Here is a 23057-nt window from a genome sequence, read left to right as displayed (position 1 = left end):
AGCGCTCGGGCTTTGGGCAGCCCCTATGCCTCCGGACCCTGTGCCCCCAGCCGGGCACTTCCCCTCCGGGGCTCCGGCGGCTCTGCGTAACTTACACTGTATAAGTTACACAGAGCCGAAGAGGAGCAGAGCCCCCGCAGCTGGAGGCTCTGCTCCTCTTAGGCTCTAAGAGCCGGGCTGCCCCAGCGCTACCGGCTTCGGGCAGCCCCCGTGCCTCCGGACCCTGTGCCGCCGGAGCCCGGGAGGGGAAGTGCCCGGCTGGGGGGCGCAGGGTCCGGAGGCAAGGGGGCTGCCCGAAGCCGGTAGCTCTCAGGCAGCCCAGTTCTTAAACAGAGCCTCCAGCGGCTGGGGCTCTGTGTAACTGACACTGTGTCAGTTACACACAGCCCCGGCGGCTGGAGGCTCCAGCCGCCCCCGCTCTATTTAGGAGCCGGGCTGCCCGAGCGCTACCGGCTTCGGGCAGCCCGTGCCTCCAGACCCTGCGCCGCCGGAGCCCGGGAGGGGAAGTGCCCGTCTGGGGGCGCAGGGTCTGGAGGCACGGGGCTGCCCGAAGCCGGTAGCGCTCGGGCAGCCCGGCTCTTAAACAGAGCGGGGGCGGCTGGAGCCTCCAGCTGCGGGGGCTGTGTGTAACTGACACAGTGTCAGTTACACAGAGCCCCAGCCGCTGGAGGCTCTGTTTAAGAACCGGGCTGCCCGAGCGCTACCGGCTTCGGGCAGCCCCCCTGCCTCCAGACCCTGCGCCCCCAGCCGGGCACTTCCCCTCCCGGGCTCCGGCGGCGCAGGGTCTGGAGGCACGGGGCTGCCCGAAGCCGGTAGCGTTCAGGCACCCCGGCTCTTAAACAGAGCCGCCATTTTCCCGGACATGTTCGGCTTTTTGGCAATTCCCCCCGGATGGGGGTTTGACTGCCGAAAAGCCGGACATGTCCGGGAAAAAGAGGACGTATGGTAACCCTACTTTAACGATGGATTTTTGGTTTATGGGGTTGCAGTGATATTAACACTCCTGGCTCATTCTATATTTTTTGCTATAGATCTGTAGATTTTTAATAACATACTTAACTTGAGAAAATAAAGGCAATGTGGTGTTTTCTAATAAGATGCAAATCTCATCACATTCTCTTAATTGTATACATTATTATTTTATTATTAGCCCTATTTCCCCTCAATCCCACTGTCATTAAATCTCTGGCAGTCACCTTCAAGATGCACTATTATGTTAACTTGCCAATTGTTTTGTTTTGGCTTGAGAGAGACAAAGGGAATAGGTGAGGGAATATCTTTTACAGGACCAACTTCTGTTGGTGGAAGGTACAAAGTTTTGAGCTACACAGAGCTCTTCTTTAGGTCTGTGTTCAAAGCAGAGTCTCTGAGCTAAATACAAGTTGGGACAGGTAGATTGTTAAGCAGAAGGAGTAACACATGTTGGAGGCTGTCATTTGAAATGAAGTGGGGATTAGATTGTTATACATAAAGGGTTATGAATTTAAGTTCATCTTTTGAAGGTGTTTTGCAGGTTTCCCTGGAGGACAAATACTGAAAGATCAGATATGGAGTGATTGCTTTGTGAAAAGTGTTCACCCACAGGTGATATGATGTCTTTGTCTTTTATCATTTTTCTGTGTGAATTCACTCAGGAGCATAGTGATTGTCTGGTTTCACCCACATACCTGTTATGGGGGCATTTGATGCACTGGATGAGGGACACATGATAGGCATGTGCAGGACTCATGAATTTTGAAAGGTGTGTTGTGGGGGATGTTGACCAGTGGAGATATGTCTGCAGGTTTTGCGTCTATTGTTGTGGCAAGATCTGGTGCCCTTTGAACTGGTGAGTCCTACTTGGCAGGGAGCTTGCTCTTGGTGATGAGCTTGGCAAGTTTTGGCGGGAGGTTGTTTGAAGGTAGAGAGGCCATTCATCTGGTTTAAAAGCCAGACAGTCCTGGTTTTGTTAATTCTGTGCCTGTCTGGCAAGGACTTAGCACTGGACATTGCTTTGCCTGGTAACTGAGAAAACAGAGACTGTGGCCATGGGGATTCTAGGGGGATATGGTGGGGATGACACCTCCATGTGGAGTGATGAAGATGGGGGCAGGCTGACTCAGATGGGGCAGGTCCAGGCAGGCAGACTGACCCAGGCAGGGGCAGGCCTACGCAGGCGGGGGTGGGGCCACACATGTGGGCCAATGCAGGTGGGGGCAGGCCAACACAGTCAGGGCCAATGTGGATGGGGGTGGTCTGATGCTGGCAGGGGTGAGATCCTGGTCACGCCACCGGGGACAGGGATGTCCTGTATTCTGGGGATGCCCTGTTTGAAAGCTAGAAGAGGGGATTCAGAAAAAAATTCTTTCAGGATATGTTCTCCCTCAAATATGGATTGTAATTGTTTGTTGATAAGCCATATCAGTTCCAGTGTGGGGTGGTAGGTGACACCTAGGGGTATGCGGTCATTGGGTTTCTTTTTGCTCTATTGAAGGAGGTTCTCCCAGGGTGTGTGGGTGGCCCTTTTTGGCTTGGGCATTCTTTATTTTTTTGGTGGTAGTTGCAAGTCTCTCAGGACCTGTGTGCAGTTTGCAGAGTGTCCCACTTTCTCTCCCAAATCTCCATTTTTTCAAATTGAATTTTGTGCTGGTGAAAGGTGGCAAATTGACAGTCCTGGTTACTATAATAATACCTGGCTCTTATACAGAGCTTTTCATCAATAGATCTCAAAGCACTTCAATGTATTCATCCTCATAGCATCCCGGTGAGGTAGGGAAGTGTTGTTATCCTCATTTGACAGATGGGGAACTGAGACACAGAACAGGGCCGCCCAGAGGATTCAGGAGGCCTGGGGCAAAGCAGGGGAGCGGACAGACTCACCGGGCGGTGCTCCGATTCGTCGTCGTGAGGTCCTTCAGTCGCTCCGCGTCTTCGGCAGCACTGAAGGACCTGCTGCCGAAATGCCGCCGAAGACCTGGAGTGACTGAAGGGCCCCCTGCCACCAAAATGCCGCCGAAGACCTGGACCACCACCGGGTAAGTAAAAATTAAAAAGGCGCCTCTAGCCAGGAAAGGGATTCTCGGCCAGGGCTCGTGGGGCCCGGGGCAAATTGCCCCACTTGCCCCCCCCAGGTGGTCCTGACACAGAAAATCTAAGTGACTTGCCCAAAGTCACACAAGGGGAGGTTGTGATGGAGTAGGGAATTGAATCCCCATCTCCCAAGTCCCAGACTAGCGCCCTAACCCTGGGCTCTTCTTCCTCTGTTTATCCATCTGTTTATACACTGGCAAGGTGAGTGTAAGCTTCCCCAAACTGTCCCATTAAAAAGCGAGAAAGAGTCCTATGGCACCTTATAGACTAATAGACGTATTAGAGCATAAGCTTTCGTGGGTAAATACCCACTTCGTCAGACGCATGTCACGAAGTGGGTATTCACCCACAAAAGCTTATGCTCCAATACATCTGTTAGTCTATAAAGTGCCACAGGACTCTTTGTCGCTTTTTACAGATACAGACTAACACAGCTACCCCTTTGATACTTGTCCCATTAAAGTTCATCAACTCCAACCAGCAGACAGCATTGTTTAAGGTAAGAGGATATTTCAGTCTCTGTGCTCATTCAGTCCTGGGCTTCTCTTCTGAGGCTGCCCAAATGATACCAATTAGTGCTAAATGTAATGGTGGATTTTGTTATAGAAACTTCTGAATTGGCCAGAAGCCACCAACCCATTTCCAATGAATCGTCAGATCAGATGGCAATGAGTGGCTTTTTCAGTACCAACCTGCACCACATTTCAGCTGGTGATCTAATCCCCTCCACCCCAGCCCCATAGCCATCCAGGTTGCCATCTATTTTTTTTAAATATGAAATTTCTGGGGGTTGTTTTTGTTAAATTTGCCATGCGTGTGTTAGAAATGTTCTTTCTGAAGAAATGATTAAGGAAACACCTGTATAACTGGGGGAAACACTGAGCCATTTCCTAGTATGTCCTTGAGCAATGGTGATGCCTCCCACCTTCTCAACTACATAGGAGTGTCAGTAACTGTACGCTGATGCTTCCTAGTCAAAGGGCCTGCTCTACCCTTGTCCTGTTTAGGGCCAAAGATGTCACTTTGTCACAAATGCTCAAAGTGGGAAGAAAAGATGAGGAATCTCACAAGGGTGTAGTGCAGAGCACAAGGCGGGTGATAACTATTATGGACAACCTTAAAAGCTGTGGAGGTTCACTTTGCATAAGCCTCTGAAAGCTTTATCAGAGTGTATCCAAATCTGTCAGTCTTCTCCTTTTCTCCCTCTTCTTGCATCCCATTCTCCTCTCTCTCTCTCCCTTTATCTATTCAAATGCTCTCTTCCCACAGTCCCATTCTTCTTTTGTTTAACTCCCCAATCTGATCCCCAGCCCTATCTCCAAGTACAATCATCTCTCTAGCTGATCACCCTGACATCCATATAATAACTCCTATGCCCCGCCCCCTCAATGCTGTGTTTTCATTTCCTGACACTTACACCCCACCCTTCCTTTCTCCAGTACTAACCAATTCACCTACATTGCCTGGTATCTGCCACATGTCAAGACCCTGAGATGGACTTAGGCAAATCTTGGCTGTGACTAAGTCTGTCTGCTACTGAATTAGCTATGGTTAACTGTATCTATTTGCTGTGGGGATGAGGGATTTATCTCAAATAGAGAAATCACAGCAGGGAAAGAAGGGGCTTATGCAATATATATACTCAGCCATAGACACATTGCTGACAATACTCAAAATCCACACTCACTCTGATTTTGTCTCTTTCACTGACTGCCCAGAACTCAATGAACAGCTGTTTCAGAATTTCCAGTTCTTAAAACCTTCAAACCTGCTTTAAGAAGAACAGGAGTACTTGTGGCACCTTAGAGACTAACAATATGTTAGTACTGTACTAAGTACACAAGTACTCCTGTTCTTCTTTTTGCGGATACAGACTAACACGACTGTTACTCTCAAACCTGCTTTGACACAGGCATAGAAATGTAAGGTCTTGGTTGTACTGGATATAATCTCAGAATGGCTTTTCTCATAATGTGTTGGTCGTCCACTCTGAACTGAGAACCAGGAAGTTGACCTAGGTGCAAAAATGGGGGAACTTGGTGTGGGGAAATTAAATGAGTGGTTTTTTTTTAATCATGAATTTTTTTTTTATTTGAACTAATTTGCTTGTTTGTAACTGAGAGCCGATTTCAGCTTGTCCTGATGGTGTGTGAATGCTGCTAACTGGAATAAGGGCAGAGTAGTCATAGGAGTATACAGAGCTGGATATGGCTAATGGATATTTTCTTTTATAATATTTCAATTGACTTGTCTTTAACATGTGCTTTACAAAGAAGTACTACAGTATCGAAGGTTCTACGTACAAAATAATGTTGAGCAGTGATCCAATACTGAGCAACCTTTTTTGTTAATTGCACTTAATAACCCTCTTTTGGTCTCAATTAATACTAAGGTAAGTTTGAATACAGATCACAATGGATATGTCTACTGTGTGACATAAGCCCAGGATCAGTGGGACACCAGGCAGCAGACCCTGAGTTAGAAAACCCAAGGCTTGAGCATCTGCATTGATTGTCAACCCTAGGTTAAGAATTTTCTGAGCAGGGCTTGAACCCAGGATGCTGGTGTCCACAATGCAGCGCACAGACCTGAGTCCGACCAACCAAATCCCAGATTTCTTAGCACCCTCCTGAAATATGGCCACTCTCTCCTTGTTTGCAATACAGTGTAGGAAAACTTGACTGTCCACCTTGCATATTACGGGAAGTTTGAACTGCCTGCCAACATATCCTGCCGATCAGTCTCTTTGGTCTGTATTCTCTTAGCAGACAGAGCCAGCAACATGGAGGAGATGCCATTTGAAGAACTCCTTTTGCTTTCATTCACATCTGTTTCAGGATGCAGGCAGAGCTTCTGGGAGATGCTGGTGGGTGCTTTGGTAGTGTTTTCTGATGCACCAAAGGGACCTGACAGAGCTAATGATGGAGCAGGAGGAGGAAGACACAAATATGGCAGACTTGAACCAACTGATGCTTCTCATGACACTTGGTACAGCTGTTGATGCCTCTATTGTGACTGATACTTCTGGAGCAGTACCACAGACACTGACTGGTGGGACTACATTGTCCTGCAGACCTGGGATGACCAGCAGTGGGTCCAGAATTTCACATGAAGAAAGGTACATTTCTGGGGCTTTGTGAGCAACTAGTCCTGATCCTCCAGCATAAAGACACATGCATGAGGGTGGCCATGCTGATCCAGAAATGGGTTGCTGTCTGGAAACTGGCTACCCCAGATTGCTAGAGGTCTGTTGTTGTCAACCTGTTTGGTGTTGGAAAGTCAACTGTGGTAAAATGGTGACAGATGCCTCTGTCACCATCAGGAATCTGGTTTACCCCAAGTGGCAGGCATGAAAGATATTCCTGAAGTAATTGAGAGAATGGGGTTTCCCACTGCACCTGGGCCATTGATGGGACTCGTGTCCATAATTTGCCTTCCTCAAGAAGCACATGCATACATAAACTGCAAATGGTGCCACTCTACTGTTATGCAGGCTCTCATGGCCCAAAGAGGTCTATTATTAACATCAACATGGGCTGCACTGGAAACATTCATGATGCCAAGGAGCCAGCCTGAGCCTTTCTGCTTGACTCTCTCCAAGCCTTTCCTCTTGCCATAAGTCCCTCTGTCTTTAGTACTGGACCTGCTTGTTGGCTCTGTCCAGAACTTCAAGAGTAAGGTCATCATGGAAATGCTTCCTCTTGCAACGGTCGATGAAGGTACGTTGGCCCAAGCTTCAGCACAGTATGGGTAATCTGTGGCGGTATTGCAGCCCGTAGAGGTTGAGGGGCCTGCAACAGGACAAGACACAGAGGGTTATTGTCTCAAATAGCTCAGTGCAGGCGAATAGAAATAAAAATTTGTGGAATTTCGAGGACATAAAATGTTACTTTTCCAAACTGAACTTCAGTGTATTGTGAGAGGGATGCTTCAGAGCATAGAAATTCCCTGGGCAGAGCCAGGTTAACCGCAATGAAAGTGCAGAAACAGTGGTAAATTTAAAAAATCACAGCTGTTTTTTTTTCCCCCTAAAAATTGCAGAATAACTTGGGGTGGAGGGAATTGGTGGTTATGTTACAGAAGATTTCTCCATCATTTCAGGAATTCCTCATTTTGGAGGATATAACAGTTCTTGTGGTGCCCGGCTGGCAAAGAGTTGTTATTCCAAGCTGCTGGTGGGAAAGCAGCAGCATGTCACTGAAGTATTCAAACATATAGAGACTGAACAGCACACATGTGGCCCTGGAAAATACACCCTTCCCCAAAATGTTACTACCTATCTGGAGTTCCTGCTGCAGGAAAAATTTGCAGGTACCAGCACCTGCAGAACTCATGAGGGAATCAACAGCATGCTGGTTAGCTTCCACATAGATTAGCCTGTTATGACTGTATGAAAACATACAAAACTCCACTGCCATCCCCCTTACCACACCTCCATCCACCAGCACGTTTCTGGTGAACAAAAGATCAAACCCCAATCAAATTTGGGACAAATTATTTTGTCACCTATGGACTCCATTTAACTGAAATTGACTAGATTTGTAAATGGAACATATTTCCACCTCTCCCCGCCAGTTCACTGTTTTCAGGTGGCTTGTTACACTATTGAGGGGTTACAGAGCAGTGTACTTACAGGCATGGCACATAAGGTTATGATTTTTAACAAACAGGAATATCCTTGCAAAAATCTGCGCCTTTCCAGTAAAAATTCACTTTTCAAGGCATTTTTTAATGTTTGCATTTCCTGGTCGCCATTTTTGAATTCCACATGTGGGGAGGGGGAAAGGGCAGGGGGATACGAAGGTACTGGCATACAAGCTGCCATTAGTTGATACATGATAGCCGTGCCTTGTAATAACTTTTGCATTGGTTCATAGAACAGAAATCTCTCCCATTCTTACATTCATAAACGTTAAAATGGAGTCAACATTTTACCAGGGTCTGGGGCGGTTTCTGTCTCTTCAGTTTCTGCTGGTGGTTCCATGGCAGGCTTTTCTTCGGGAGGAGGGGGTGGCATTAAAAATTTTCTCTGAGTATGGCCCCAGGGTATGTGACGCTGCTTCTATGGCAAAGCCTCCTATGGGACCAGTATCATCAGCAGCGGCACTATGCTGGCTTCATGCAGCATCTGCTGCTGGCTCCAATCAGTTCCCATGCACAATTCTGGGGCCAGCAGGTCACCATCCCAGCTGAGATAGGTCATTGTGCACCACCATGGTTCCAAGCAGTACCAACCCCCCTTTTCAAACTCCTCATAAAACAGGCATGATGTCAGCGAGTGTGATTCTAGTCCCTGGTTTTCTGGTATTTGGTCCTGAGCCATTTAATCCACTCCCTACATTTGTCTCCAGTCTGGTAAATTTCCAATGCTGCCAGCTTCTTCTCTGTCTGCTGGTATGTGTGGTCATTCTTGGTACTCTTACTAAAATCCACTCTTTTGCCTGCCTTTTACCAGAGCTTAACCAAAATCTGGCTGTGCTCCCATGACCATGAAGCAGCATGCTTTGCAAAGTTCTTCTTCTGGCCGGTGTCCATTGCAAACTCAGAAGGTTCTCTGAAGGTGTGTTTTGAAGCTTGGTGGCCAGAATATAATGGAAGGGTTAAACGCCAACTCACTGAGCTGCTATGCTACAGCAAGAAGGGGTGTTGCTTCTGTTTCCCCGGAGTTGATTGGAGATTCTTGGGATAGAGAGGATGAAGGAAGTTGGCCCATGGGATTGTGAGATACTTTTGGCAGACTCCCAGGACCTGAGTCCAGAGTGGGGCTGCATCTACACTGCAAAGTGATAGGTCTTGAGCCCTGTGTCCTGGCTTGACTTGGGCTCGGACCCAGGGTCCTAGGACCCCGTGAAGGTGGAAGGTTCGAGCCCACGTCCAAGAGATTTGTGTGTAGACCAGGGGTGGGCAAACATTTTGGCCCGAGGGCCACATCAGGGTTGCGAAACAATATGGAGGGCCGGGCAGGGAAGGCCGTGCCCCCCCCAAACAGCCTGGCCCCCACCTCCTATCTACCACCTCCGACTGCCTGCCCCCTGACTGCCTCCCTCAGATCAGTGCCCCCAACCCACCCTGCTCCTTGTCCCCTGACCGCCTCCTTCCGGGACACCCCCAACTGTCCCCCCAGGACCTCACCCCCTATCCAACCCCCCCTCTCCCTGTCCCCTGAACGCCCCCCAGGACCCCACACCTCTAATCTAGGGTGACCAGATGTCCCGATTTAATAGGGACAGTCCTGATATTTGGGGCTTTTTCTTACATAGGCTCCTATTACCTCCCCGCCCCCTTACCATGCTGCTCAGAGTGGCAGGACTGGCTTATTGGAAAGCCTGGGAGGTGGGCGGGCACAAGCTGCGCAGCCCGGCAGGAGCCGCGTACCAGAGTGCTCCCCGCACGGCGGCGTGGCTGTGAGGGAGGGGAAACAGTAGAGGAGGGGCCTAGGGCAGCCTCCCTGGCCAGGAGCTCAGGGGCCGGGCAGGACAATCCTGTGGGCTGGATATGACCTGCAGGCCGTAGTTTGCCTCTGGTGTAGACAAAAGGTGGGGGTTGGGCTCAGGCTCAAACCTGAGTCTGAGCCAGGGCTTACATTGCAGTGTAGACATCCCCAGTGTCCTTTTTTAGACACTGAGTGCCAGATATCATAACTGACAATATGACAGCTTTCCCTCCCACCCCCCATCCTTACAGAGGAAAATTCCATTTGAAGTTTTAGAACATGGGCCTTCAAAGCGATATTATAACCTTCTAAATAAGGTTCCTGCAATCTGTATAGCTGTTTCTTCTCAAAGTGACGAATCCTCATAACATCACTCCCAGGAATAAGACCAGAACAACAATAATGAAGTGCTATGCGTAGTCAGTCCCAGCAGCTTTTTAGAGTACTAATGACGTAAATTACAGAGAGGAGCAGTTAAAAGTTGGAAGAAAACTATAACATTACGTACATTTTAAAATGAGTTCATGAATTCAAAAACTTGCAGAAATAAGCACTTAGCTTTTGATAAAGTTGTCTGCTGAAAGGCTTTTAAATCCAATGTGTCTGAATTGGCATTTAATTAGGCAGATATATGTGCCAGGGTTCTAATGTGAAATAAGGAAATGTTAACATTCAAGCTTCACAAAATACTCATGCAAATGTTCATAAATACTTATCAAGCTTAGCCTCTGTGGTTGCTGGGCCAACGTCCAAAGAGGCTACTCCTTGTGCTGAAGGGTAAATATTAAAGCTGTGTGAAACACTGGATCTCAAATGCACTGAAAATAAGCCCTGAATCAAGTTCCATTTGCATTCACTAACTAACAACAAGTGGCCTACAAATATTTGCAGCTGAGGAATTTTTGTTAAAGCAGATAGGATTATTTTGATCTGTATCAATGTTGACAAACAATTTGAGCTTCCTTTTTTTTTTTTTAAGTTCATTTTTAGTTTAATCCTCTCCATCTGGGCTACATCAAATGGTGAAAGTCATGTGGTATTTCTCCTGTGTCATGTCTCTCTCTCCCCACAATTATTCTTCACTTGATTTCACCGCAAAACACACCATATTTTCCATGAAGGCTCTTATCTTGCATCCAATTTTGTTTGAACCTGAACAATGTTGCGAATGCATAGAACCTCAAGGTATCTATCAAGTTCAAACTCCCTAGGTAAAATTATACATGAAATGTAGCCAACAGATGTTGTTGCTGATCCTATATCTATTGGGAATCTGAAGTGTTTTCACAGATCTGATAAGTACCCTTCTAGGGTAGCTGTAGAATACTGGATTAAGCATCCATAGCTGCTCCCCTTCCTAGGGGTCATGTCTGTGACCACATATAGCATATGGGCTCTGGGAATGGTTATACCCCGAGCAAGTCCCCAGTGTCCTAATGCGATTTCTTTCCTACTGTCTGACTGTCAGGCAAGGAGGGATTTTAAGGAGGCTGTGATTACCAGACTCCCTCTGTCTGACTGCTCTATAATGGAGATTTAAGACAGCTAAGAGAGGAAGAATGAGTCCATGTGGCCTGATAATTGACCTCCCTTCCATATCCCCATCCATTCTAAAATAAATAAAAAATAAATAAATAAAGAGAAGAGGGACTCCCTTGCAGCTAGGGTGATCACATGTCCTGTTTTGGCCGGGACGTCCTTTTTTTAAGTCCTGTCCCAGCCATCCTGACTTTTTTGACAAAAGTGGGCGTTTGTCCCACTTGCTCTTGCTGACTTGATCAGTTGGCAAATCCCCACTTTTGTCAAAGTGGAGTGCAGAGGAATGTGTGGGGACAGGGCTCAGTCAGGGGGTGGCAGGGCTTGACTGAGCAGCAACCCCAGCCTTGTGGGGGGAGGCAGGCTTGGGCCAGCCCTATGGGGATCGGGTGGGGAGGGTGCTCGGGCCAGCCCTGTGGGGTGGGGATGGGGGCTTGGGCCAGCCTCACATGGTTTCTTGTTTTCCCTTTGGGAAATATGGTCACCCTACTTTGTGTTGCAGCACAACAGCGATTTGGGGCATTTCCCCTGATAACAAGTGGGGGGAAAGGGCAGAAAGCTTCTCCCACTCAGCCCCCAAAAAACAAACATTTTCGAGCCTCCCTGACGGGATGCTGGGCTTGTAGCTATCTGTCTCCTCCCTAGGCAATAACTACAGGCTGCATTGACCCAGAGACTCCACAGTCATGGTGTGCTGGAGGCAGGATCTTATTTATAGGTTCTGCTCCCTCTGAGCAGCTTGGGAGGAGACTAGTGTTTTTGCTGAAGAGGTCACTTTTCAGAACCAACGTGAAATTGCAACCTAGGTGACCATGCTATTTTGTGTGTGTTTGACTCCTACTGTATTTTACTGAGAAGCTATACAGACAGCATTGAGAGTTCTGCCGCTGCAGGAAGTCCCTAGGTGATGGAGACTCCCCCCCCCACCCCAGGGACTGGCTGACATACTTGTGTGGCAAATACTACTCAGGCTCCAATGCTGCTTTGTGCTGACTGGGATCTGGGCCATGATAAATTGAGTCCACTAGAGGATTAGGATGTCTCCCTTTTTATCAGGGCCCTGACTGGGCACATAGCAGGTTCCCCCTCCACTGCTTAATGTGATACCTCTGTTACACTAACTCTCTCCATGCACATACATTCCTGATGCAAGTCCTGTTCCCCACAATGGGACTGGCATGTCTACATGGGGACAGTCAGGAACATTAGGGACAATGTGCATAAAGTTCATTAAACCACCATGTGGATGCTTTCCTTCAGAGAGAAGTGGTCTTAGTTTGCTGTAATTTAACAGTTAACTTTATGCGCTTTAATTTATTTGCATCGACTTCACACATTTAGTTCAGTTGCCTTAACTTTCCTGGATGTCCCTATGTTGACAAGCCCTGAGTGTCTCCCAGTTTGTACGGTTTATGAGATCTGAAAGGGTCAGACACTGAATTTTGGGCCTTGCCGTTAGGCAAATTAATAAACTGATTTTCAGGGGGCTCGTGATAAGCTTGAGCTAGACATTGTTTTACCTTACGTGACAAGAATTCTTTTGCCCGTTATAAAACCATTAGCGGTTCAAGGTGTCTTGGGACAATGTTGAACTGTGGTGACCAAAATGAATGAATCGATTAAAGTGGTGAATGCAGTAATTATTTTGTGCACAACGAGTTTTCTCTCCCCTTCCATGTGAAGTAGTTAAACATTATTTTTTGTAAAGTATTGCAAGTAATCGCCAGTTACTACAAAGCGATGTTCTGTACCAAAGTGTGAACAGAACATAATGTAACATCAAACAATGTGTCAAGTCTGCAAAATCAAGTGTAAAAATCCTTCAGCAGTGACAGCTGTTAGTGATACGGGGCTGGCTGCTAATGATACTGGGTTATTGCATAACCAAAGTGGCAAAAAGATCATTTTACTTCTTGATAACACTTTGCTTTTTATTTGTATTATGCTGGAAGAGAAACAACTGTGTCTTTATGGAAAATATTGAATACATCATAAGGTAAATATGTTTAATGTCTTCTTGAAGATACTTTTGGGACATTGGAGACATGTAGCATGCAGTTCTATACATCACATCAATCCAAGATTAAACTAGAATTGCAAAAATGTGGGTTACTAATATATGCTGTATATTTTATTACAGCAACACCTGCGGTGACACAGCCATGGTTAACAGACTGTCCATATTTCTTCTCTAAGCATACCTAGTTCAGGAATTTATGTAACTACTATTGGAATTTGCTCCAGGCTGGCTGACACCTGTCAGGTCTAGAGAAATCATTCCAATCAACTTGATTGTTTAGAATGTGAAAAATGAGTTTGGAGCTTTTGGGTGCGGGAGAGTCATTTAACTAAAAAATATTGACAGTGAATAGTGAAATTTGGCAGCAGATTAGCCTATAATCTGAGCTGAATGTTTTTGGAAATTTGTTTTAAAAAATCATCCCTTGGAAAATGCCAATGTTCTAGACTTGCAGTATATCAAATGCTTAAGGGGGGAGGGCGGGGGGGAGGAAGACAGACATATTTGTTTGTAACCTCTAAATGATGAATTGAAATATATAGATTTAGAGGTGAATCCTGCATATTATTAAAATAGACTTTCAAAAAAAATCTTACAAGTGTTTTTTCTACAGCTTATGTAATGCATGTGTGGACTATGGTACACATGTAAAATACATATTAACACAGCATAAAGTCCATAGAGTAATGTGCCTTTTAATATTGTCTAAATTCATACTGAAGCCAGTGATAAACAAAATCTGCTCTGTGAAGCTGTGGAGCTGCCTGTGGCTGTACCTCCAGTAAAGCCCAAAGGTTACTGCAGAGAGTGCCAGGAAATAGTCACAAAGGACCAAATTCAGCTCGGGCATAAGCTGACACCAATGGTGTTTGTGTTTGCCAAGCCTGAACTTGGTTCCGTGAGCTCTAGTAAACAAAAAAACCCAGTGGGGCTTAATCAATATGTAAAATAACGAGGGTAGATGGCAAAGACTATACACACATCAGGGCCGGCTTCACTTTTTTTGCCGCCCTAAGCGGCGAAGCGGGGGGGGAGGAAGGGGGGAAAAAAGATAGGTGGCACTTCGGCAGCAGCTCTATCATGCCGCTTAATTTTTTGGCGGCACTTCGGCGGCAGCTGAAAGAGGAAGAGAGGGACTGAGGGACCCGCAGTCGAATTGCTGCCAAAGTCCTGGACGTGCCATCCCTTTCCATTGGCCGCCCCAAGCACCTGCTTCCTTAGCTGGTGCCTGGAGCTGGCCCTGACACACACGCATGCTAATAGGCAATTATTCAAATCCATAGAAGGCATCGGTTAACAGCACAAAAGGCCAAATGCTAAAGTTGAATTACAGTACGTCAGCCTTATTGAAACAGCCTTGGATCGTAGACTTGTTCTCCAAAACCTAACCATCTCTTTTCTTCCCAAAGTTAACCCAGCCCCCCTCAGGAATGAGAAACAGTTGATGTTTCTCCCTATCTGAGCTCCTCTCAGAGGTGGAAGGCAGCTTGACTGACTTCCTGCTTACAGAATGCCTTGAAAGGGCAAGATCTGTCTCTTGTTCACAGGTGAATATGGAGAATAGCTATTCCCCAAACATTCATGCAGACAATATCCCATTTGTGCAAATGTTCACGAATAATGAATAAAAAGGAGCACAATCCTGGTCAAATCTGAACAGTCAGACAGAATGTCAGCTAATGTTTGTGACCCCTGGCTTTGCAATAATCAACCTGCTCTACAAGATAAACAATTTGCAGCTTTAAATATATGCATCTTTACCAGTGGTTGGAACACAGCCTGGAACAGTGACTGACACACTGGGGTCCTGATCCTTGACTGGGGCCCTTAGTGACAGAATCTCCATGTTCTGTTCCATTATGCATTACTTTGTCCTGTTCTAGCATGATCTTGCTCCATGTAAAATAAACTGATTCTTCAGAGGGCTGTCTCAACATTGATTGTTAAGTTCTTGTCCAAAACTAAATGTAAATATGCCTGTCTTCGACTTAGCTTTCCCACAATAAGTTCTTGTTCTTCACAGCCACACAAAGACACACAGCTCGCCTCGTCTATTCTATTTTATTTTATTCTACTCTATTATTCAGGTTCTGATACCACCCTCATCACAGTACTATCTGTGCACCACTGCTCTTACACACAGATTTTAGGAAAAATAAAAATTCTACTGAGCAAGTTTCCCCTACCTATGGGAAGGGAGAAAAATATTGTTTTGTTACTATTTATTTTTTGAGATGTGCTGACTGCTAAGTTGTTGGGGGCTTTGCTTAGTGTAGATATAAATTGTGTACAAATGAGAATGGAAATTGATTACCGGAGATATGGAATGTGATTTTTTTTGGGAAGGAACTGATAGATTTGATAAACTAGAGATTGGGAAAATAAACAACTAAATAGTAATAGGATGCATGCAAGTCACTGTGGATTACAAAGGTACCTTTTTATTATTCTTGTTAATTATGACAGAAGGAAATGAGCTTTCACTGATTGGTAGAAACTGACTGTACAAGACTAAAATAGATTGGGGTTCTGTGTAGTAGACATTAGGTCTAGTTGGGGGAATGAAAAGCAAAATATAATTTTGTATTTAACTCTGACGTGTGATTAGTGGCAACTGTTTATAGCAAATCTACATGTGGCTGAAAATGCCATTTCTAAAGGCTTTTCCTGTCTTATCCTTTGCAGTTGCCCATAGAAAGACAGTGCAGGTGAAAAAGCAAAGAGGAAAAAAATCACCATTTTCACAAACCACAAGTGAAGTCTCTGGTAAAGTTCCTGACTTCAAAACAAATATTTCAGATTCAGCATCAGCTAGAATGCAGGAATGGAATTGGATTTTTGCTGTATACATCAGTATATCAGGTACACATCTTTACAGGAACATCAAATGCTGATGCACTATCCCAATTGCTTCTGATAGCAGATACACAACCAGAAGGAAAATCATTGTGTAGAAACTTAAAAGCAGAATAGGGGAAAAAGGTAGAATTCTGCAACATTATGTTGCAAATATTCTGTGCTCAAATAGATTTACATCTATTTTACAGAAAACTACTGAAGAGTTATTCCTTAAACTTTATTTAAGAAATAGATTTGGCTGACCGAGACCACTTCAGTAAAAGTCTTGAATGAAAAACAATACAGACTAAAGAATCTGGAACCTAGCTGCGTAACTGTCAAGATTTTGTTTTCCATATACTGTACCTTTATTTTCTAAGGCAGTGGTCTCCAAACTTTATTGATCGTGCACCCCTATCAGTCAAAAATTTTTGAGCACACACCACCTGCCGCGCCACAAGGCTGGCTCTAGCATTTTTGCTGCCCCAAGCAAAAAAAAAAAAAAAAGGGTGCTCGGACTCCCGCCCGAACTGCCAAAGCAAAAAAAAAAAAAAAATAATAATAAAAAAGACGCCCGAACTGTTGAAGCGGTGCTGCTGCTCCTCCTGCCGCGCACCCTGAAGGATCCTCTTGCGCACCCCGTGGGGTGTGCACACCCCACTTTGGAGACCACTATTCTAAGGAATCTGCTTGCCTGCTTGCCTGCATTAACCCTGCTTCACAAAATGGTAGCTGCCCCTCCAGACAAACCTTTAGAAATGTATCCTCTCCATTTAAATTAAGCTATTGAAATATTTTTAAAGAAGAAAATTAGCAGAACAGTTAAAATTGATACAAATATTGACAAGCATCTTATCCTTGATATCAAGCAAGAACAAGGTACAGTCAAGACTCTACAATATACAAAACTATTGGGGGTGAAAGATTTAAAAAGAATACCAGATCTATTTACGGCTAAAGTTGGAAGTGACAAGATTAAATTATGATGCCTAAAGAATATGATGATTAGAGATAGGAAAAATAAAATATAAGGAAAGGATTCCAAGCTGAAGACAGACAGTAAAGGAGGATTAGTTTGTAGAACGGTGCCAGACTAAGCTACAAGGAGATAAAACAAATATTTGGATGAAGCCTCTACAGCTTTTGCATTATTAAACATGTATACCATGCAGAAAGGTTTCTCTCATATTCACTGGAGTATTTTATGCTTCCCGGGGAATCCAGATGAGTCTACTTCAATGCCTTTCTTGAATCTAGTTAGGGCAGATTTTCTATTGCTATCTTTCTGATAGAGCATGGGATGCTATACGGTAGCCGGGGGAAGCATACCTTTTGTAGACTCTGCTTTTGGCTTGAAGGGGCTGCTTTGAAGGCTGGTGCTAGATATGTTTGTGAGCGGGCTCCCTTGTGAGCTGCATTGATCAGATCCCTTTCCAAGGCAGTCTTGCCTGTGTTACGTGAATGTCAATATTTCATATATAAATGAAGGAATTCTGTCAACCCTCAAATGTCCGCACAGGTGTATTCTGTAAAGGGCTGCAGAGGTACCTGTGGCAGCAGAACTCTGCCACAGTTGCACCGAGCAAGAGGCCAGGATTTGAAGGAGCAATGCAGCGCATGTACACCCTCTGCATGGTACCCACTGGGGTTTTCTGATGCAGCAGAGCAACAGAGGCAGGTAGAGGTAGTGTGAGGATAGACTGGGGAAAGAGACAGAGCAAAGTCAGAGCATCCACTGCTGCATGGATCCTCTGCTCTGTGACTGAGGTGCCATACGGGTATGGAAAGCTACTCTTCCCACATCCAGTGTATCTGCCCATTGTCCAGTCCAAGTACTCGGGCTGGGTGCTGCAATGAACATTTGGCCCTAATTGCAGAGTTATTCTTATCTGTCACTAAAAGGAATCTTTACTATGCACAACAAGATCCACTGAAATGCAAGTGAAGGGCCCATTCAATAAAATATTTAGTATCTTTACTCACACTTTTGATTTATAAGGCAGGGAGCTAGCACTTTGGAAAAAAGGAATTTGTTTCAAATGACAGGTTTTTCTATGTATTTTGTACTCAGAAGGGCAAATTTTGTTCTCTCTTTTTAGCCTTGATTTATGTCCTTTTTTAGAGAGAGAGAGAATCAGCCCGGAAAGAAACACTGCTTAGGTCTTCTCACAGACTAAAGTCTTCGTATCAATCCCTAAAGAACAGTTGTGTAAATTACATTTGCTGATACTAGAAAAATTAAAACCAAATAGCAGTTTCTTCCAACAGGATCTAGACAAAATTGTTTTACTTAGTCATTTAGAATAAGGGTTTGATTTTGTTTGCTGGAAAACCTAGTAATTAACAATAGCAATCTACCATCTATTAATAAAAAAGTAATCTCCTATTACAGGAGAATTCAAATCAATGTGACTGTCATCACTGGAGGAAAGAGAAACATCCTGTTTATTTAAATGTCTCTAACAAAAGAAGTTAGGCTTTTTTATATTTCAAAGTCTAAACAGACAAAAGAAATCACTAATAATCATGAAAGAGAAGGAACAAACTGCATGTGACAGATGTTAGTCACGTCGCTGACTACAGTACAGGAAGGTGCTCTGATATTGTGATACTGAGGGTAGTATAAAAACCTATATAGAATAGAATGAAATAGTTTATAATTTGCATTATTAACTAAAGATTATAAGGCACTTTTCACATTAAATTGTAACTGCATTGTAAGTGATTGTATACATTTAAAAAATCGCACTTTAAGGATTCAAGTATCATGCATCTGAAGAAGTGAGGGTTTTTTTACCCACGAAAGCTTATGCCCAAATAAATCTGTTAGTCTTTAAGGTGCTACCAGACTCCTTGTTGACTTTAAGGATTGTGCTTTCATGACTTTACAAATACATGCTAAACTTTTTTAAAAATAGAAAATTAACTGAGAATGATTCATCCTATAACAAAAATGTAGGTTTTCTCACTCTGATTAGCTTAAGAAAATATCATAAGCTATGGAATACTTTCCACTTCAACTAATTTTTCCCATTTAACTACAAATCCACTGCGACGGACCCAGACCAGCGGGGTACAGGTGTCTGGTAGAGGGCAAATATACTGGTCACTGGATGAGTAGTTTTCTGTTCCCTGAGTGACCAGAACAGGGGCTGCATTAGAGTAACCAGGAACCTGCTAGAACCAGTTAAGGCAGGCAGACAGGCTAATTAGGACACCTGGAGCCAATTAAGAAGAAGCTTCTAGAATCAATTAAGGCAGGCTAATCAGGGCACCTGGGTTTTAAAAAGGAGCTCACTTCAGTTTGTGGTGGGAGTGTGAGGAGCTGGGAGCAAGAGGTGCAAGGAGCTGAGAGGGTGTGCTGCTGGAGGACTGAGGAGCACAAGCGTTATCAGACACCAGGAGGAAGGTCCTGTGGTGAGAATAAGGAAGGTATTTAGAGTTGTAGCTGTCATGCAGCTGTTACAGGAGGCACTATAGACAGCTGCAGTCCATAGGGCCCTGGGCTGGAACCCAGAGTAGAGAATGGGCCTGGGTTCCCCCCAAACCTCCCAATTGACCTGGACTGTGGTTTCTTCCAGAGGGGGAATGTCTCTGGGCTGTTCCCGAACCCACATGGTGAATCTCTGAGGCAAGAAAATCTGCCAATAAGCGCAGGACCCACCAACATAGAAGAGGAACTTTGTCACACCACTTAATTAGCATCATTTTATAAGTGAGGAGATGCATCATTTGTAAATAGCTCTTTTGTCAATGAGGAGTTGACATATGCATCAACATCTCTCTCACTTATTTGTGTCATTTTAGAAAGGCCTATCAGTTCTTCCACTGCTTCTCTGACCCATCAGGAGAGCCTTGATGCAGCAAATTCAGGACTTGCAGCGGAAAAGGAGCTCACTGAGAAAAGAGTACGCTCTGATCATTCCACCTGACCTCCATATTAGGACTATGATGAGGATGGCTTTGCTTGCCAGGGAGTAATGGGAGTTTAACCTCTTCTTAACACCTTCTCAAAGCTACTACAAATCCCTTTCTCACAAACCACTGCTTCAAGAAGCTGTGTGTAAGGCCCCAACCATGGGTCTAGAATCCAGGCTTATAGTGCTACCTGGCAGTTGTTGACTGCCCCAGTAGCCCTCTTTGTATACAGCCCATGGGAAGTTCCACCTCAAGGGTTTGACAGACAGCAGCCCCATGGCTCCGATTGGCTCCCTGCTCTATATAAACCCAAGGGCCACTACAGGAAGTATACAGGCCACAGTGTGGGTCTTCGGTAGCTGCCACAACTGTTACGGCTCCTTGTTTTTGAATTCCTGGCTTGACCTCAGCTTGATTTGGCTTTGCCTCCTGACTCGGACCCTGAAACCTGACTTGGACTCTGACCCTTGGTATCAGCCCTGGCCTGGAACCTGACTATGAACTCCTCTGCTACTCCCAGCCTCAGGTTTGCTCCTGCTCTGATTGTTGGGCTTGACTGCCCTTTTTGGAATCCCAACACTGTGCTTCACATGATGAGAAGATATCCAAAGAGCAGCATGAGTGCAACGCTTGATAAGTGGGTTGCTATCTGTGGGCATGAGATAGAACACAATCACACATCTGGCACACTGGGTACAGTGCACAATTTCTACTAAGGACTCCCCACAACTATAGCTTCAGCATCATCTATAGTAGAGCTGGTCAAAAAAATTTTTTGACAGAACAGTTTTCTTTAATTAAAAAAAAAAAAAAACCCCACAATTAAGACTAAATCAAAATATTGTCATTTCAATGAGGTAAAAATGTTTTGATAATGTAAAAACATTTTATTTTGATGTTTTGATTTTGTTTTGGACCTTTAATATATTAAATATTTTAATGTTGCTATATATTTAATATCTGAATATAAAATGTCTACATGAAATGAGTCAAAATGATAAAGTCAAAATGAAGTGTTTTTGCCTTATCCATATTAAACAATTCAACGTTATTAAAACAAGGTTTTGATGGTCTCAGATCTAAATTTTTCAGATTTTTAATGTAATTTTGGCTTTTCTTTACAATTCAGAATGAGGAAAAATTTCAAAATGTTGGAATTTCCCCCAAAATGGATATTTGGATTTCTGACTAACTCTAATCTGTAGTAACAAAATCATTAAAAAAAAAAAATCCTCACCCAGAAAAGGGGAATTTGCTTGTATTGCTTTGTGAACTCCCCACAAGAGAACTAACTTTTCCGTAACACTGCTGCAGCACTACAAATTTCACAGTACTGTAAGGTCCATGTAGCAGCAAGTATATGACATCTGCAGGAGGGAGTTTTCTGTACAACTCTGCTGCATGTACAAATGGTCTCTTGCTTTTTGTTTGTATGATTTAGCCCACAACCTGAGACCTAGTGTAGACTTTTAAACTGTGAATACCCCCACTTCCATGAACTACCTTGTCTCGCAGTCAAGATGACTTTTTTTTCATACCATGTCCAAATTTGTTGTCTCAAATCTCCATCCAATGCTGAACAATGAGCTTTGTCATTCACGCATCCTCTGAACTAGCGTATGTGGCAGGCAGCAGCATCCTGAGAACTTCTGACATGTAACAAGGCCACAATATTGTTTGTTTTTGCCAATGGAAAGTTTGTTTCATCTGCTAGTCCGAAACTGAAAAATACCCAAATGTTTTGCTGTTTTTTTTTTTTTTAACCATGGAATCTGCTGGTTTAAAATAGGGAAGTTTAATTGGCATTAAAAAAAAAAAAAAAAAAAGTTAGAGGGGGAAGACAGGCAGGCAACACAAATTCCACATCAGACAACTAAGCACAGCCATAAAACACTTTTATGATTGCCTGAGAGTGAAATTCTGGATGGACCAAATGCCCGACTCATATTTCATTGTCTGGTGGAATCTTATTGTTCTTTCCATTAGGAGATAGTGGAGACAGATTGTGCACCATTGCCTGGAGCAACAGTGAATAGCAGCACTTGAGCTGTGCTCCTATCTCCAGCCTTAATTTGGTGATAATGAACTTCTATTCAGCCTCCATTCACCCTTATTACCTGGCACACTATATTTGAAGCATCCCAGTTAAGCAAAATCAGTGTATCCCTAACAAGTAGTATAGATTGTACGGTGTATAAAGATGCATTGTATCCATAGGGCTTGTGTACACTGCATGTTCTTTTTAGCTCAGATTTTACAAGCCAAGTCATAAGACTGGGTGGTGTAAAAAGAAAGTCCTTTATAATGATGGATACACTTACTATAAATAGTTATATTAATCCAGGGCTTTTATAATGGCTGAAGTGTTGTGAAAGAGAATCTAGTTTTGAGGGTGGAGTAACAGTGCATTTATTTTGTATATAGTTTGTAGGTCCAGTAAGGGCTAGTCTGCCCATGGATTTTTTTGAACTAGTGTATCTAGGCTGGTTATGTTTATACCAATGCAAACCTCTAATGGGTATGGATTTAAACTGGTTTAAGCACAGTGATTTACTTAAGCCAAACTGGTACACTGTTTTAAATTTCACTTATAAGTGTGCCTGTGTTATGGGTTTGCACTTGGGTAACTTAATCAATTCATTAGAAAAGCTTGCACTTGTATAACATGGACCAGCTCAAAAAACAAAACTAACCCAACGTTAGGGGAGTGCTGGGGGTCGCTCCAGCGCTTCTGGAGACCAGAGGCAGGCGCTACCCCTGGGGCTTCCCCTGCCACTCTGCAGTGGATTTCTACTGGGGTGCCTGTTTTTCTGGGGGCTCCCAGTTGGCTGTGGCCCTGGGCATGGGCCCTGTTGATAATCTGCCACTGGGTATGATGAATTCTATATTAATTTCTTCTCCTATTGAGACTCCTCTGAATACACAATTATTGTAGAAGACCTTTGTTTCTGGCTTTTTTTTTTTTTTTTTTTAAAGCTGGATACTGTTTGACTCCATCAAAGTGGATATTGTCCACGGCCGGTTCCTCGGACATGTTAGGGGACGGGGAAGATGAGGAAGGAGATGAGGAGGACGAGGCAGTCGGCAGCGCTCACAACGCTGATTTTCCCGACAGCCAGGATCTCTTCATCACCCTTACAGAGATCCCCTACCAACCGTTACCCCGGACACAGAATCTGGGGAAGGATCAGCCAGTAAGTGTTGTAAACATCTAAACATTTGTTTTTAACAGAACAGGAATAT

This window comes from Chrysemys picta, chromosome 2 (assembly GCF_011386835.1).
Source record: "Chrysemys picta bellii isolate R12L10 chromosome 2, ASM1138683v2, whole genome shotgun sequence".
Taxonomy (NCBI): Eukaryota; Metazoa; Chordata; order Testudines; family Emydidae; genus Chrysemys; species Chrysemys picta.
This window is presented reverse-complemented; position numbering follows the sequence as displayed.